The sequence below is a fragment of the Larimichthys crocea genome, chromosome VIII, assembly GCF_000972845.2.
Source record: "Larimichthys crocea isolate SSNF chromosome VIII, L_crocea_2.0, whole genome shotgun sequence".
Classification (NCBI taxonomy): Eukaryota; Metazoa; Chordata; class Actinopteri; family Sciaenidae; genus Larimichthys; species Larimichthys crocea.
Window position 1 is genome coordinate 31,116,999 of NC_040018.1, and position 11,889 is coordinate 31,128,887.

Sequence of the window (11,889 nt, forward strand, 5' to 3'; positions counted from 1 at the left end):
GTCACAGAGACTACGTCCAGGTTTTAGACAGTCTGCGGGGACGTCACGAGACTACGTCCAGGTTTTTGAAGACAGTCTGTGTGAATATCTGGAGGTGTCTAAGTCTGTTCAGCTTCATCGGGCCTCTCGTCGTGTGCCGTCGTGCTTCACTGCTGGAATCACGTAACTGGGAGTTTGTCAGTCGAATGAACTAGCCTTAACAACGAGCACGACCGGGTCCTTGACTATCTACCAGGTAACACCATCCTGTAAGGTTGAGTGGCCCGGTTCTCTGTGTCCTGGATTGTCATGTCGACTGTTATGAAAAAATAACAATGCCACCAGAAATCAACTCAAATACCGTCAGCTCCAGTTGAGGCTGACAGACGTTCGGTAACTTCATTGAATCCAGGTCCGTACAAACAGAACCAACGTTCTCTGAATCATTAATAACTAAAAAGTGTTCATTCCCTCTGCTTTAGAGCCGCTATTCACGATCCCATTAAGGAGAAAATTATTCTGCAGATTTCTAAAACTGTTTTTTCTGAAGCTGAAGAACTCGAGGAACAACGCACGAGACCGAGGAATCCGAGGATTTCCGTACTCAACGAGACGGAGCACGCTTTTCTGTCCCGAGACCTCAAAGAGCTTTATAATGACGAGCAGCAGCAATCTTCAGACCAGAAACTGAGAACTGTTCTGCAACTCTAAGTACTTTGGGCTCCAGAACTGGGTCCGGTGTGTGGCTTGTAGAACCGGAAGCCTGCAAGCCGCAAGTAACACAAGCTTAGAACAGCCTCTGCCAGACAGCAATGAAGTAACGGCTGACTGTAGCTGCTGTTAGCTCACTGGGCTATGTACCGACGTAGCTCACCGTTTAGCTGCTGTTAGCTCAGTCTGTTTAGCTGCATGTTAAGCTCAGTCCTAGTTCTGCTTGTTAGCTCATGTTAGCTTGCTGTTAGCTGCTGCCCTGTAGCTGCTGTTAGCTTCGCCTAGTGTAGTCATGTTAGCATCTGTGCTGCAGTGTTGCCTGCTGTTAGCTCAGTTTTGTTAGCCTGCTGTTAGCTGCATGTTACCGAGTTATTAGCTGCTGGTTAGCTCATGTTAAGCCTCAGTCTGTTTAGCTCTGTTTAGCTCTAGCTCATCCTGGTAAGCGTGCCTTTTGTTTAGCTCAGTCTGTTACTCATGTACTCTGTTGCTCAGTCCCTGGTTAGCTCATGTTAGGCTGTAGCAGTCCCCTGGTTAGCTTCAGGTTAGCCGCAGTCTGTTAGCAGCCTCAAATGTTGCCCATGTTTAGCCAATCAGTCGGTTAGCTCAGTCCTGTTGAGCTCATCGGGTTCACTGCGGTTAGCTCATCTGTTACACTCCCCCGCATCCCTTTTAGCTTCATGTTTAGCGCAGTGCCCCCGTTTTTTAGCCATGTTAAGCTCATCTGTTAGCTCAGTCTGTTAGCCTCCAGTCTGATATTAGCTCATGTTTAGCTCAGTCATGTTACTCTCCAGTCTGTTTAGCTCCGGTTAGCTGCTGTGTAGCTCATGTTAGCTCAGTCTGTTACTTGCTCAGAGCAGTGTGTTAAGTGGTGTTGGACCACCGGGAAAGGAGAAAGAGTTTTTACAGGAGCCGGTGGGGTCATGGCCAGAACCAGGATCTGGACAACAAACCATAGTTGGTATCATGGAGCCAGGTTAGCTGTGTTAGCCACAGGACCCGTAATACAGCCGTCACAACAACACAGCTTCTGCTCTGATGCTGTTGTTTGTTGACATTGACAGACTCTAAGCCTAAACATTAGCTCGGGTTTTGCAACACTGTGTCAAGCAAAAGGAGCTTTGGCTCAAGGCAGAAGAAACCAGGGCTGCCGGAACGATGGCAGAAGGAGAAGAGAGCGAAGAGGCCCGCGGTCAAAAAACATTAAAACATGTTCAATGAGACGGGCCAAAAACCTTTTCCAAACCACACACCACACCCACACACACACACACGCACACCTCTTCATGTATTTTTACCTGATTTCCTTGACCCACTGGTGTAAGCAGACCTCTGGCTTTACACCTCCAGATCAAAACAAACACACACACAACACACACACAACACACACACCACAAAACTATCAAACCACCCAACACACACAACACACACACACACCAACAACCACACACCGATTCAAGAGGTTTAGAGCACCCAAGGATTAACCTCGCAGAGTTTTAAGAGCATGCAGCTAGAGAACCATCGCGCGGCTGTCGTACGCCGTCCCCCTTCGGAAGAACCTCCGGAGGCCATGGTAAAAGCCCATGAGTCCCCCCCCCTGCGACCACAACACAACACACACCACACCACCAACACACCACCACACACAACACACCACACACACAGCGGTTCAGGTCAAACACACAATGTTTACTTTGTTTACGGCTCTTGGCGCGAGCCGCAGAGCGACATCAGGCGAGCCGAGCGGGTGATAAAAAACGAAAAACGCCTCCGCTCGGCCCGTAAAAGACTTCGGATACACGACGAACACCCGCGGGAAAAAACATGTGACCTCCCGTCCAAAAGCACTCGACTACATCCCTGGACAAATGTGACGTAAGTCCCGCGCTGATTACACCACTGAACGGCTGACGATCTAACAGGCTCTCCAAACATCAAATTTCAAGGCCTTTTTTTCAAAGATTTTCCCAGGGCCCCACCGCTCAGATTGGGTTTCAATGACCTGCCGTCCTGTTTTTTGCCCATCAAAAAAAACTTTTAAGGCTCCACTCAATTTTCAAACTACAAGGTTTCAAAGGCCCACAGTTGAACTGTGATAAATCTGACACACTGGACACGTTTGTAAGTCTTTAATATTGTTATTATATATGATCATAATTATATATAACTGTAACTATGGACAAAGAATGCTGTGAACTTAAAGTCACTTCAAATTACATATCTTGGTTTCGTGTTTTATTTTCCTGGTTTATTCGCTAACATTGAACACACGAAGCTCCGTTCAAAGTGACTTCAGTTCACTGAAGAAGCAGATTTTGTTCATTCCTGAAGATATTAAAGTTTTAATCACACCGACTCAAAGTTACGTCATAGGCCTAACTTCCTGCTGTTTGGGGGACGCTACCGCTCCGGCGTGGAAAACCTCAGCGCTGACGGAGACGGGTCTGCTCCGGCCCCGCTCACACATCTCTTCCTGCTGCTCCCATCGTGTTTTATGTAACGACCATCCATCATGTTTAATAAACACAAAGAAATGTAGAGACGTATTTTTGGCCCAGTCCTCCTTCTCACACCACACCACACACACACACACAACCACCCACTCACACACAGCGAGGATTACGAGGAAACTGATATAGTGGCTGGATTAAAATCCTAATTGGATTTATTTGTGATATGAAGGATCGCTACTTTCTTTTGTGTGTGTGTGTGTTGTGTGTGTGTGGTGTAAAACTCGTCGCCTCGCAGAGCTCGGCCGGACGTGAGGAGCGCAGAAGAGTGGGCGACGGGCAGATGTGTCACCGGGCGAGCTCAAAGGACGCCATTCATCGAGTGTTGAATCTGACCCGTGAACACACAGACGAGCGTGACTGAATGCTGGACCACGTCGGTGGAGCTCTGACTTCCACATCAGCACCGAAACGTGTCGGAGTCTGAGGCGCTGTGATTGCTGACGTTTGCTTCTAATGGAATTTCAGAATCTGTTATGATTATCGACTATCGACCACATAGAAGCAGCTCCAAACATCTTAGAAAACAACAAAGACAGACGCTGAAACAATGTTCAAACCCAGCTCCAGAAGACACGATCGACACCTCATGTTAGGAGAGTTTGCTCAAGGCGCAGCACGGTGGGTGTCAGAAGATGGAGAGCGGTTACGTTAACGCAACATGAAAACTTAAACATGATCCGTCATAATCAGAGAAACAGACACGACACATGTTTACCTCAAACCTCGACGCTCTGAGTGAACCTGAGCTGGTTTAAATCCTTTGGACCTCCACCCAGGCGTGCGGAGGGTGAGGTGTACTGACCGAGGGCTCGTCAGTGTTGTTTCTTGCGTGAGTGTGCTTCAGTTCACACGGTGCAGTGTGTGTGCGTTTTGTCTTACTGTAAGGTAAACCCGGGCTGATCCCGTGTTCAGGTTAGTAGAGGACGCTGCCCATGTCTCACGCCTGTTACACAGAGGGCCAAACCAACGCATCCGCCAGTGGACGTGTTCTTACCATGGTGAGCGTCATCGGTCGATCTCGTGTTTGTTCTGTTTGGTCTTGTGCTGTCGAAGGGACTGTGCCGTAAAGGAAGAGAGAGAGACAAGGTTAGAGTCCACGGAGACTATGTCCAGGTTTCAGACCAGTCTGCGGGTGGGACGTAACGGGGACTCCGTTCCAGGTTTTAGACAGTCTCGAGGACTCCCGGAGGACTCGTCCCGGTTTTAGACCGTCTGGGGGACGTCACGGAGACTACGTCCAGGTTTTAGACAGTCTGTGGGGACTCACGTCTCCGGAGACTACGTCCAGGTTAGGCCGTCTGCGGAGGACGTCACAGAGACTCCGTCCAGGTTTTAGACAGTCTGCGGGACTTACAGAGACTACGTCCAGGTTTTAGACAGTTTGCGGGGACGTAACAGAGACTACGTCCAGGTTTAGTAGTCTGGGGGACGCCGAGACTAGTCCAGGTTTTGAAGTCTGCGGGACGTCACGGAGACTCCAGGTTTTAGCAGTCTGTGGGGACGTCACGGAGACTACGCCAGTTTAGACAGTCTGTGGACGTCAGGAGACTACGTCCAGGTTTTAGACAGTTGCGGGGACGTCACGGGACTACGTCCAGGTTTTAGCAGTCTGCGGGGACGTCACGGGAGACTCTCCAGGTTTTTGACAGTCGGGGACGTCCGAGATACGCCAGGTTTTGACAGTCTGCGGGGGACGTCACAGAGATACGTCCGGTTTTAGACAGTCTGTGGGGACGTCACGGGACTACGTCGGTTTTAGACAGTCTGCGGGAGTCCACAGAGACTAGTCCAGGTTTTAGACAGTCTGTGGGACGTCACAGAGACTACGTCCAGGTTTTAGACAGTCTTGGGACGTCACATGAGACTAGTCCAGGTTTTAACAGTCTGTTTGAATATCTGGAGGTGTCTGAGTCTGTTCGCTTCTCGGCTCCTCGTCGTGCCGTCTGCTTCACTGACTCTGGATCAGTAACTCCACGACGCTTTAACATAAACACGAGTTCAGTCCTGTTTGGTGGTATGCTCGTGGTTATGAAAAAATACGATGTCACCGAAATCAACTCAAATAAACTCTTCTGCTCCGTATGGACGGTGGTTAACTTCATTGATCAAGTCCGTTACAACATGAAACACACGTTCTCTGAATCCTTATTACTAAGAAAGTTTTCATTGCCTCTGCTCCGGCTCAGATTCATTAAGAGAAATTATTCTCAGATTTTCATAAACTGTTTTCTGAACTGACGAACTCGAGGAACACGCACGAGACCTCCGAGGTTTCGTACGTCAACGAGACGAGAGAGCTTTCTGTCCGAGGACTCAAAGACGAGCTTTAATGACAGCGCGCAGCATCTTCAGACCAGAAGACGAGACTGTTCTCACTCTATGTAACTTTGGGCCCCAAACTGGGTCCTGGTGTTGTCTAGAACCGGAGCCTGGCAAGCCGGCAATGTAACAAGCTTAGCAGCCTCTGCCAGACAGCATGAAGTAAACGCTGCTGAACAGCTGTAGCTGCTGTTTAGTCAGTGTGTTTAGCTGCTGTTAGCTCATGTTAGCTCATTCTTGTTATGCTTGTTAGCTCGTGTACTGTTAGCTCAGGTTAGCTCAGTCTGTTAGCTGCTGTTAGCTCATGTTAGCAGTCTGTTAGCTGCGTTAGCTCATGTTAGCTCAGTCTACGTTAGCTAGCTGTTTAGCTCCAGTCTTGTTAGCTGCGGTAGCTGTCTTGTAGCTCATGTTAGTGCGTTAGATCGTGTAGCCAGTCTGTTAGCTGTGTTGCTCCTGTTAGCTCATGTTAGCTCAGTCTGTTAGCTGCTGTTAGCTCAGTCTGTTAGCTGCTGTTAGCTCAGTCTGTTAGCTGCTGTTAGCTCATGTTAGCGCAGTCTGTTAGCTGCTGTTAGCTCATGTTAGCTCAGTCTGTTAGCTGCTGTTAGCTCAGTCTGTTAGCTGCTGTTAGCTCATGTTAGCTCAGTCTGTTAGCTGCTGTTAGCTCATGTTAGCTCAGTCTGTTAGCTGCTCAGAGCAGAGTGTTAGTGTTTGTACCACCGGGAAGGAGAAGAGGTTTACAGGAGCCGGTGTCATGCCAGAACAGGAGCTGGACAACACCATAGGTTGGTATCATGGATCAGGTTAGCTGATGTTATCCACAGGACTTAATACAGCCGTCACACCAGCTCTGACTCTGTCGGTTGTTTGTTGACATTGACAGACTCCATTTCTAAGCTAACATTAGCTCGGGTTGCACACTGTGTCAGCAAAGGAGGTTTGGATCAGAGCCAGAGAACCGGGCCACGATGGCAGAGGAGAAGAGAGCGAAGAGGACGCTTCAAAACATTAAAACATTTTCAATGAGACGGCCAACCTTTCAAACACACACACACACACACACACACACACACACACACACACACACACACACACTCTTCTTCCTTTTTACCCGATTTCTGACCCACTGGTCGCAGACCTCTGGCATTTACACATAGATAGACCGAGAGAAGAGAACAGACAGACAGAGAGAGAAGACAGACGAGAGAGAGGACCGGAGACAGAGGAGAGACAGAGAGAGAGACGAGACGAGAGAGAGAACACGAGGACAGGCACAAGACAGAGAGACAGACGAGGAAAACCGCAGAATGAGAAGACGAACATACAGAGGAAGACGAGAGAGAGGACGAGAGAGGAGAGAGAGCAGCAGAGAGAGAGAGAGACAGAGAGTACAGAGAGTGAGAGACAGAGTGAAGACTAGGAAGCAGAGACGCAGACAGAGAGCAGACAGGAGAGCCATACAGAGACAGAGAGAGAGAGGGAGAGGTCACGCATGTTGTCATGCTGTCGACAGCAGGTGGCCAGTGTGTGCCACGTACAAAACACACACAACACACAACAAACACCACAACACCAAACACACACACACACACACCACACACCACACACCACAGGTTTCATCACTCATTCAGTCGTGAACTTCTATCAGGATCGTTCTGTTGGTCTTCAGGGACTAACACCAATTCACGTCCTCCACCCTTCATGAGGGACAGCTGGCACCAAGCACGTCTGAGTGATACAGGACGGAAGGTTAGTGTGTTGTGTGTGGTGTGTGTGTGTGTGGTGTGTGTGTGTGTGTGTGTGTGTGTGTCGTACCACTCGGCCCCCTGGACAAGCGAGCCTCTTGGAGACGTCTCTCTGCCAGCAAACCCTTCCAACATGATCTTTGAGCTCCGCGGCTTGAACGAGTCGGGCGACTCCACGTTTCTGAGAGAGGAGGCACGAGACCATACCGTCATGCGTAAAATATATAGGAAATATAACACAACGCGACTAAACTACAGTTCCCCATGATGCTTTTGGAGAGTTAAACAGGAAGTGTAGTGTCGCCACGCGAGGGGTCACGGTCCCCGAGAACACGCGACGAAGAAATGTTACGTACGTGACGGGAGTCAACAAAAACTACTGGTCTTTCGAATGTATGGTCAGGTTCAGTAACTAGATTTACTCTCAGATGGTTTGTCACGTGTGGGGGTCGGTGTATGTGTCTTTATTTTTCTTCACATGTTTGCCGTGGGAAACGCCGTCGGCTCCGTTCATAACTCGGACTGTTGTCTTTAATATTAACGGCTCGTTATGTTCGCTTGGACTGTGTCGGGACTAATCAGTTTCAAAATCTTGTTTATATCCGCAGGGCAGACCTGTAAACGAAACCCGTGTACCTTCATATATAATTCATATTTTCTTAACTAATGAAACTAGCGACAAAGAAAATGCTTTGAACTTAAAGGTCAATTCAAATTAATAATCTTTGGTTTCGTGTTTATTTCCTGGTTTATTCGTTAACGTTTGAACAACCGAGCTCCGTTCAAAGTGACCTTCAGTTCATGAAGAAGCAGATTTTGTTCATTCCTGAAGAATATTAAAGTTTTTTAAATCACACCTGACTCTAAAGTTACGTCATAGTCGCCTAAACTTCCTGCTGTTTGGGGGAACGCCTCCATGCTCGCGGCGTGGAACCTCAGCGCTGACGGAGACGTGGTCTGCTCGGCCCCGCTCACATCCTATCTCTTCCTGTCTGCTCCATCGGTTTAGTAACGACCCCTCCATCATGTTTTTAATGAAACACAACAAATGTTAGGAGACGATTTTTAGGCCAGTCCTCCTCTCATCAACCACATTCACCAAACTCACATCACACACAACACACACATCACACACCAGCGAGGATTACGAGGATGAACTAGATTACGTGGCTGGATTTCAAAATCCTAATTGGATTATTGTGATGTAGAAGGATCATTACTTTTGTGTGTGTGTGTGTTGGTGTGTGTTGTGTGTTTAAACGGTCGCCCTCGCGAGGCTCGGCCTGGACGTGGCGACGCGAGAGAGGAGTGGGCGACGGGCAGCTGTGTCACCGGGCGAGCTCAAAGGGCGCCATTCATCGGAGTGTTTGAATCTGACCCGTGACCACACCAGAGAGAGTGAACTGAAATTGCTGAGGGCCACGTTCGGTGGAGCTCTGACTTTCCCACTTCAGCCCACAGAAAACGTGTCGGAGTCAGTGACGGCTGTGGGCTGATGTGACGTTTGCTTCTAATCGAATGAAATCTGGTTAATTAGATTATCGACTATCGGACCATCATAGCAGCTCCAAACATCTTTAGAAAAACCAGACAGACGCTGAAACCAGTTTAACTCCAGCTCGTAAGAAGGAGAAAACGATCGCCCACCCTCATTGTTCGGAGAGTTTGAGTCAGGCCCGCACGGGTGGGTGTCAAGAGATGGAGAGGGTTTACGTAACCGCACATGAGAAAACACTTAAACATGATAACGTTCATAATCAGAAAACAGCACGACACATGTTGGACCTCAAAACCTCGACTGCTCTGAGTGAACCTGAGCTGGTTTTAAATCCTTTGGACCTCCACCCAGGCGTAGCAGGAGGGTGGAGTTACTTGCCGAGGCTCTGTCAGGTGTTGTTGCTCGCTGTGAGTGTGCGTCAGTTTCACCACGGTTGGGCAGTTGTGTGTGCGTTGGGTCTTACTGTAAGGTAAACACGGGCTGATCCCGTGTTCGTATGTAGACGCTGCCCAGTCCGTTCCAGAAGACCACGCCGCAGTGGCGTGTCTTACGTAAGGTTATGTCGCGATCTGTTGTCTGCTGCTTCGGGCTGTTCTGAAAAGAGAAGACCGAGGTTCCGGTCACAAGAGCACTACGCCAGGTTAGACTAGTCTTGGTGCGCTCATGGTCTCGCGGTTGACAGTTGCTTGGCGTCGGGATCTACGTAGTTTATTGGGGTACGAGACTTTCGGTTTGGACGTTGGGTATCCGAGACTTTGTCAGTTCTGACGCAGGAGACGTAAGAGTACGTCCATTTAGAAGTGGACGCAGAGGAACTAGTCAGGTTTTAGACAGTCTGGGACGTCACGGAGACTACCTCCAGGTTTTAGACAGTCTGCGGGGACGTACGGAGGACTACGTCCAGGTTTTAGACAGTCTGCTGGGGACGTCACGGGAGACTACGTCCAGGTTTTATTTAGAACAGTCGTGCTTGGGACGTCACAGAGACTACGTCCAGGTTTTGGACAGTCTGCGGGACGTCACGCGGACTACGTCCAGGTTTTAGACAGTCTGCGGGGACGTCACAGAGAGACTACGTCCAGGGTTTTAGAAGTCTGGGGGACGTCCACAGGAGACTACGTCCAGGTTTTGAGAGTCTGCGGGACGTCACGGAGCCACGTCCAGGTTTTAGACAAGTCTTGGGGGACGTCACGGAGACTACGCTCCAGGTTTAGACAGTCTGTGGGGACGTCAGGGACTACGTCCCGGTTTTAGACCGTGCGGGGACGTCACGAGGACACTCCGGTTTTAGAAGTCTGCGGGGACGTCACGGAGACTACGTCCAGGTTTTAGACAGTTGCGGGGACGTCACGGAGACTACGTCCAGGTTTTAGACAGTCTGCGGGGGACGTCACAGAGACTACGTCCAGTTTTAGACAGTCTGTGGGGACGTCACAGGAGGACTACGTTCCAGGTTTTAGGACAGTCTGTGGGACGTCCAGAGAGACTACGTCCAGGTTTTAGACTCGTTGCGGGACGTCACAGAGACTACGTCCAGTTTTAGACAGTCTTGGGGACGTCACAAGGAGGACTACGTCCAGGTTTTTAGACAGTCTGTGTGAATATCTGGAGGTGTCTGAAGTCTGTTCAGCTTCTCGGCTCCTCGTCGTGCCGTTCTGCTCACTGACTCTGGATCAGTAACTCACCGACTGCTTAACATAAACACGAGTTCAGTCCTGGTTGTGTGAGTATGACTCACACGACGAATCAACTCAAATAAATCTTCTGCTTCCGTTGACTGTGATCGGGTTCGTTAACTTCATTTATCAATCCCTACAACATGAAAACACCGTTCTCTGAATCATTATGACTAAAGTTTTCATTGCCTCTGCTCCGGCTTCAGATTCATTAAGAGAAATTATTTCTCAGATTTTCATAAACTGTTTTCTGAAGCTGACGAACTCGAGGAACCGCACGAGACCTCCGAGGTTTCGTACGTCAACGAGACGAAGATTTTGCCGACTTCGTGAAAGCTGAAAGCTTTAATGACAGAGCAGCAGCATCTTCAGACCAGAAGACTGAGACTGTTCTCACTCTATGTAACTTTGGGCCCCAGAACTTGGGTCTGGTGTTGTGCTAGAACCGGGAGCCTGGCAAGCCGGCAATGTAACAAGGCTTAGCAGCCTCTGCCAGACAGCATGAAGTAACTGAACGTGCTGATGTAGCCTGTTAGCTCTCGAGTCTGTGACGCTAGCTCATTAGCCTTCTGTGTTAGTCGTATGTTAGCTCAGTAGCTCGTCTGCTGCTGTTACTCAGTCAGCTGTTTAGCTGCGTTAGCTCATGTTAGCTCAGTCTATTAGCTATGTTAGCTCCGTCTGTTAGCTGCTAGCGTTCAGTTGTTAGTGCTGTCGCTCAGTTTGTTAGCTTTGCTCTGTTAGTCTCAGTTTGTAGCTCTGTTAGCTCATGTTAGCTTGTTGTTAGCTGCTTGTAACTCAGCTGTTAGCTCAGTCTGTTAGTCATGTCGCCAGTTTACTATGTCGTTCCGCTCCTTAGCTGTCCTCAGTCTGTTAGCTGCTGTTAGCTCAGTCTTAGTGTGTAGCTGCTGTTAGTCATCATGTTCTATGTTAGCTAGCTGTTAGCTCATGTAGCTCAGTCTTTTAGTGGCTCAGTGTTGCTCAGTTGTTAGCTCAGTCTGTTAGCTTCAGTCTGTTAGCGTAGCTGCTGTTTAGCTCATGTTAGCTCAGTCTGTTTAGCTGCCTCAGAGCAGTGTTAGTGTTTGGACCACCCGGGAAGGAGAATGAGGTTTCACGGCGCCGGTGTCATGCCAAGAACGGAGCTGGACAAACACCACGGTTGGTACTCATGGATCAGGTTAGCTGATGTTTTCCACAGGACTTAATTACAGTCCGTCACACCAGCTCTGACTCTGCGGTGTTTGTGACATTACAGACTCTAAGCTAAACATTAGCTCGGTGCACACTGTGTTCAGTCAACCACGGAGCTTTGGATTCAGAGCCACGAGAAACCGGGCTCAGTGCTACCGGACACGATGGCGAGGAGAAGAGAGCGAGAGGGACGCTTCAAAAACATTAAACATTTTTCAAGAGACGGCCAACCTTTCAAACACCACCACACACACCCCACACACAAC

General features: G+C 49.1%; 1 protein-coding gene across 2 annotated transcripts in view; it reads right to left on the bottom strand.

The window, feature by feature from the left end:
- The window catches only part of grk3 (G protein-coupled receptor kinase 3), a 70,012-nt gene that overhangs the window by 10,841 nt on the left and 47,282 nt on the right, over positions 1–11,889 (bottom strand). The window lies entirely within an intron of this gene.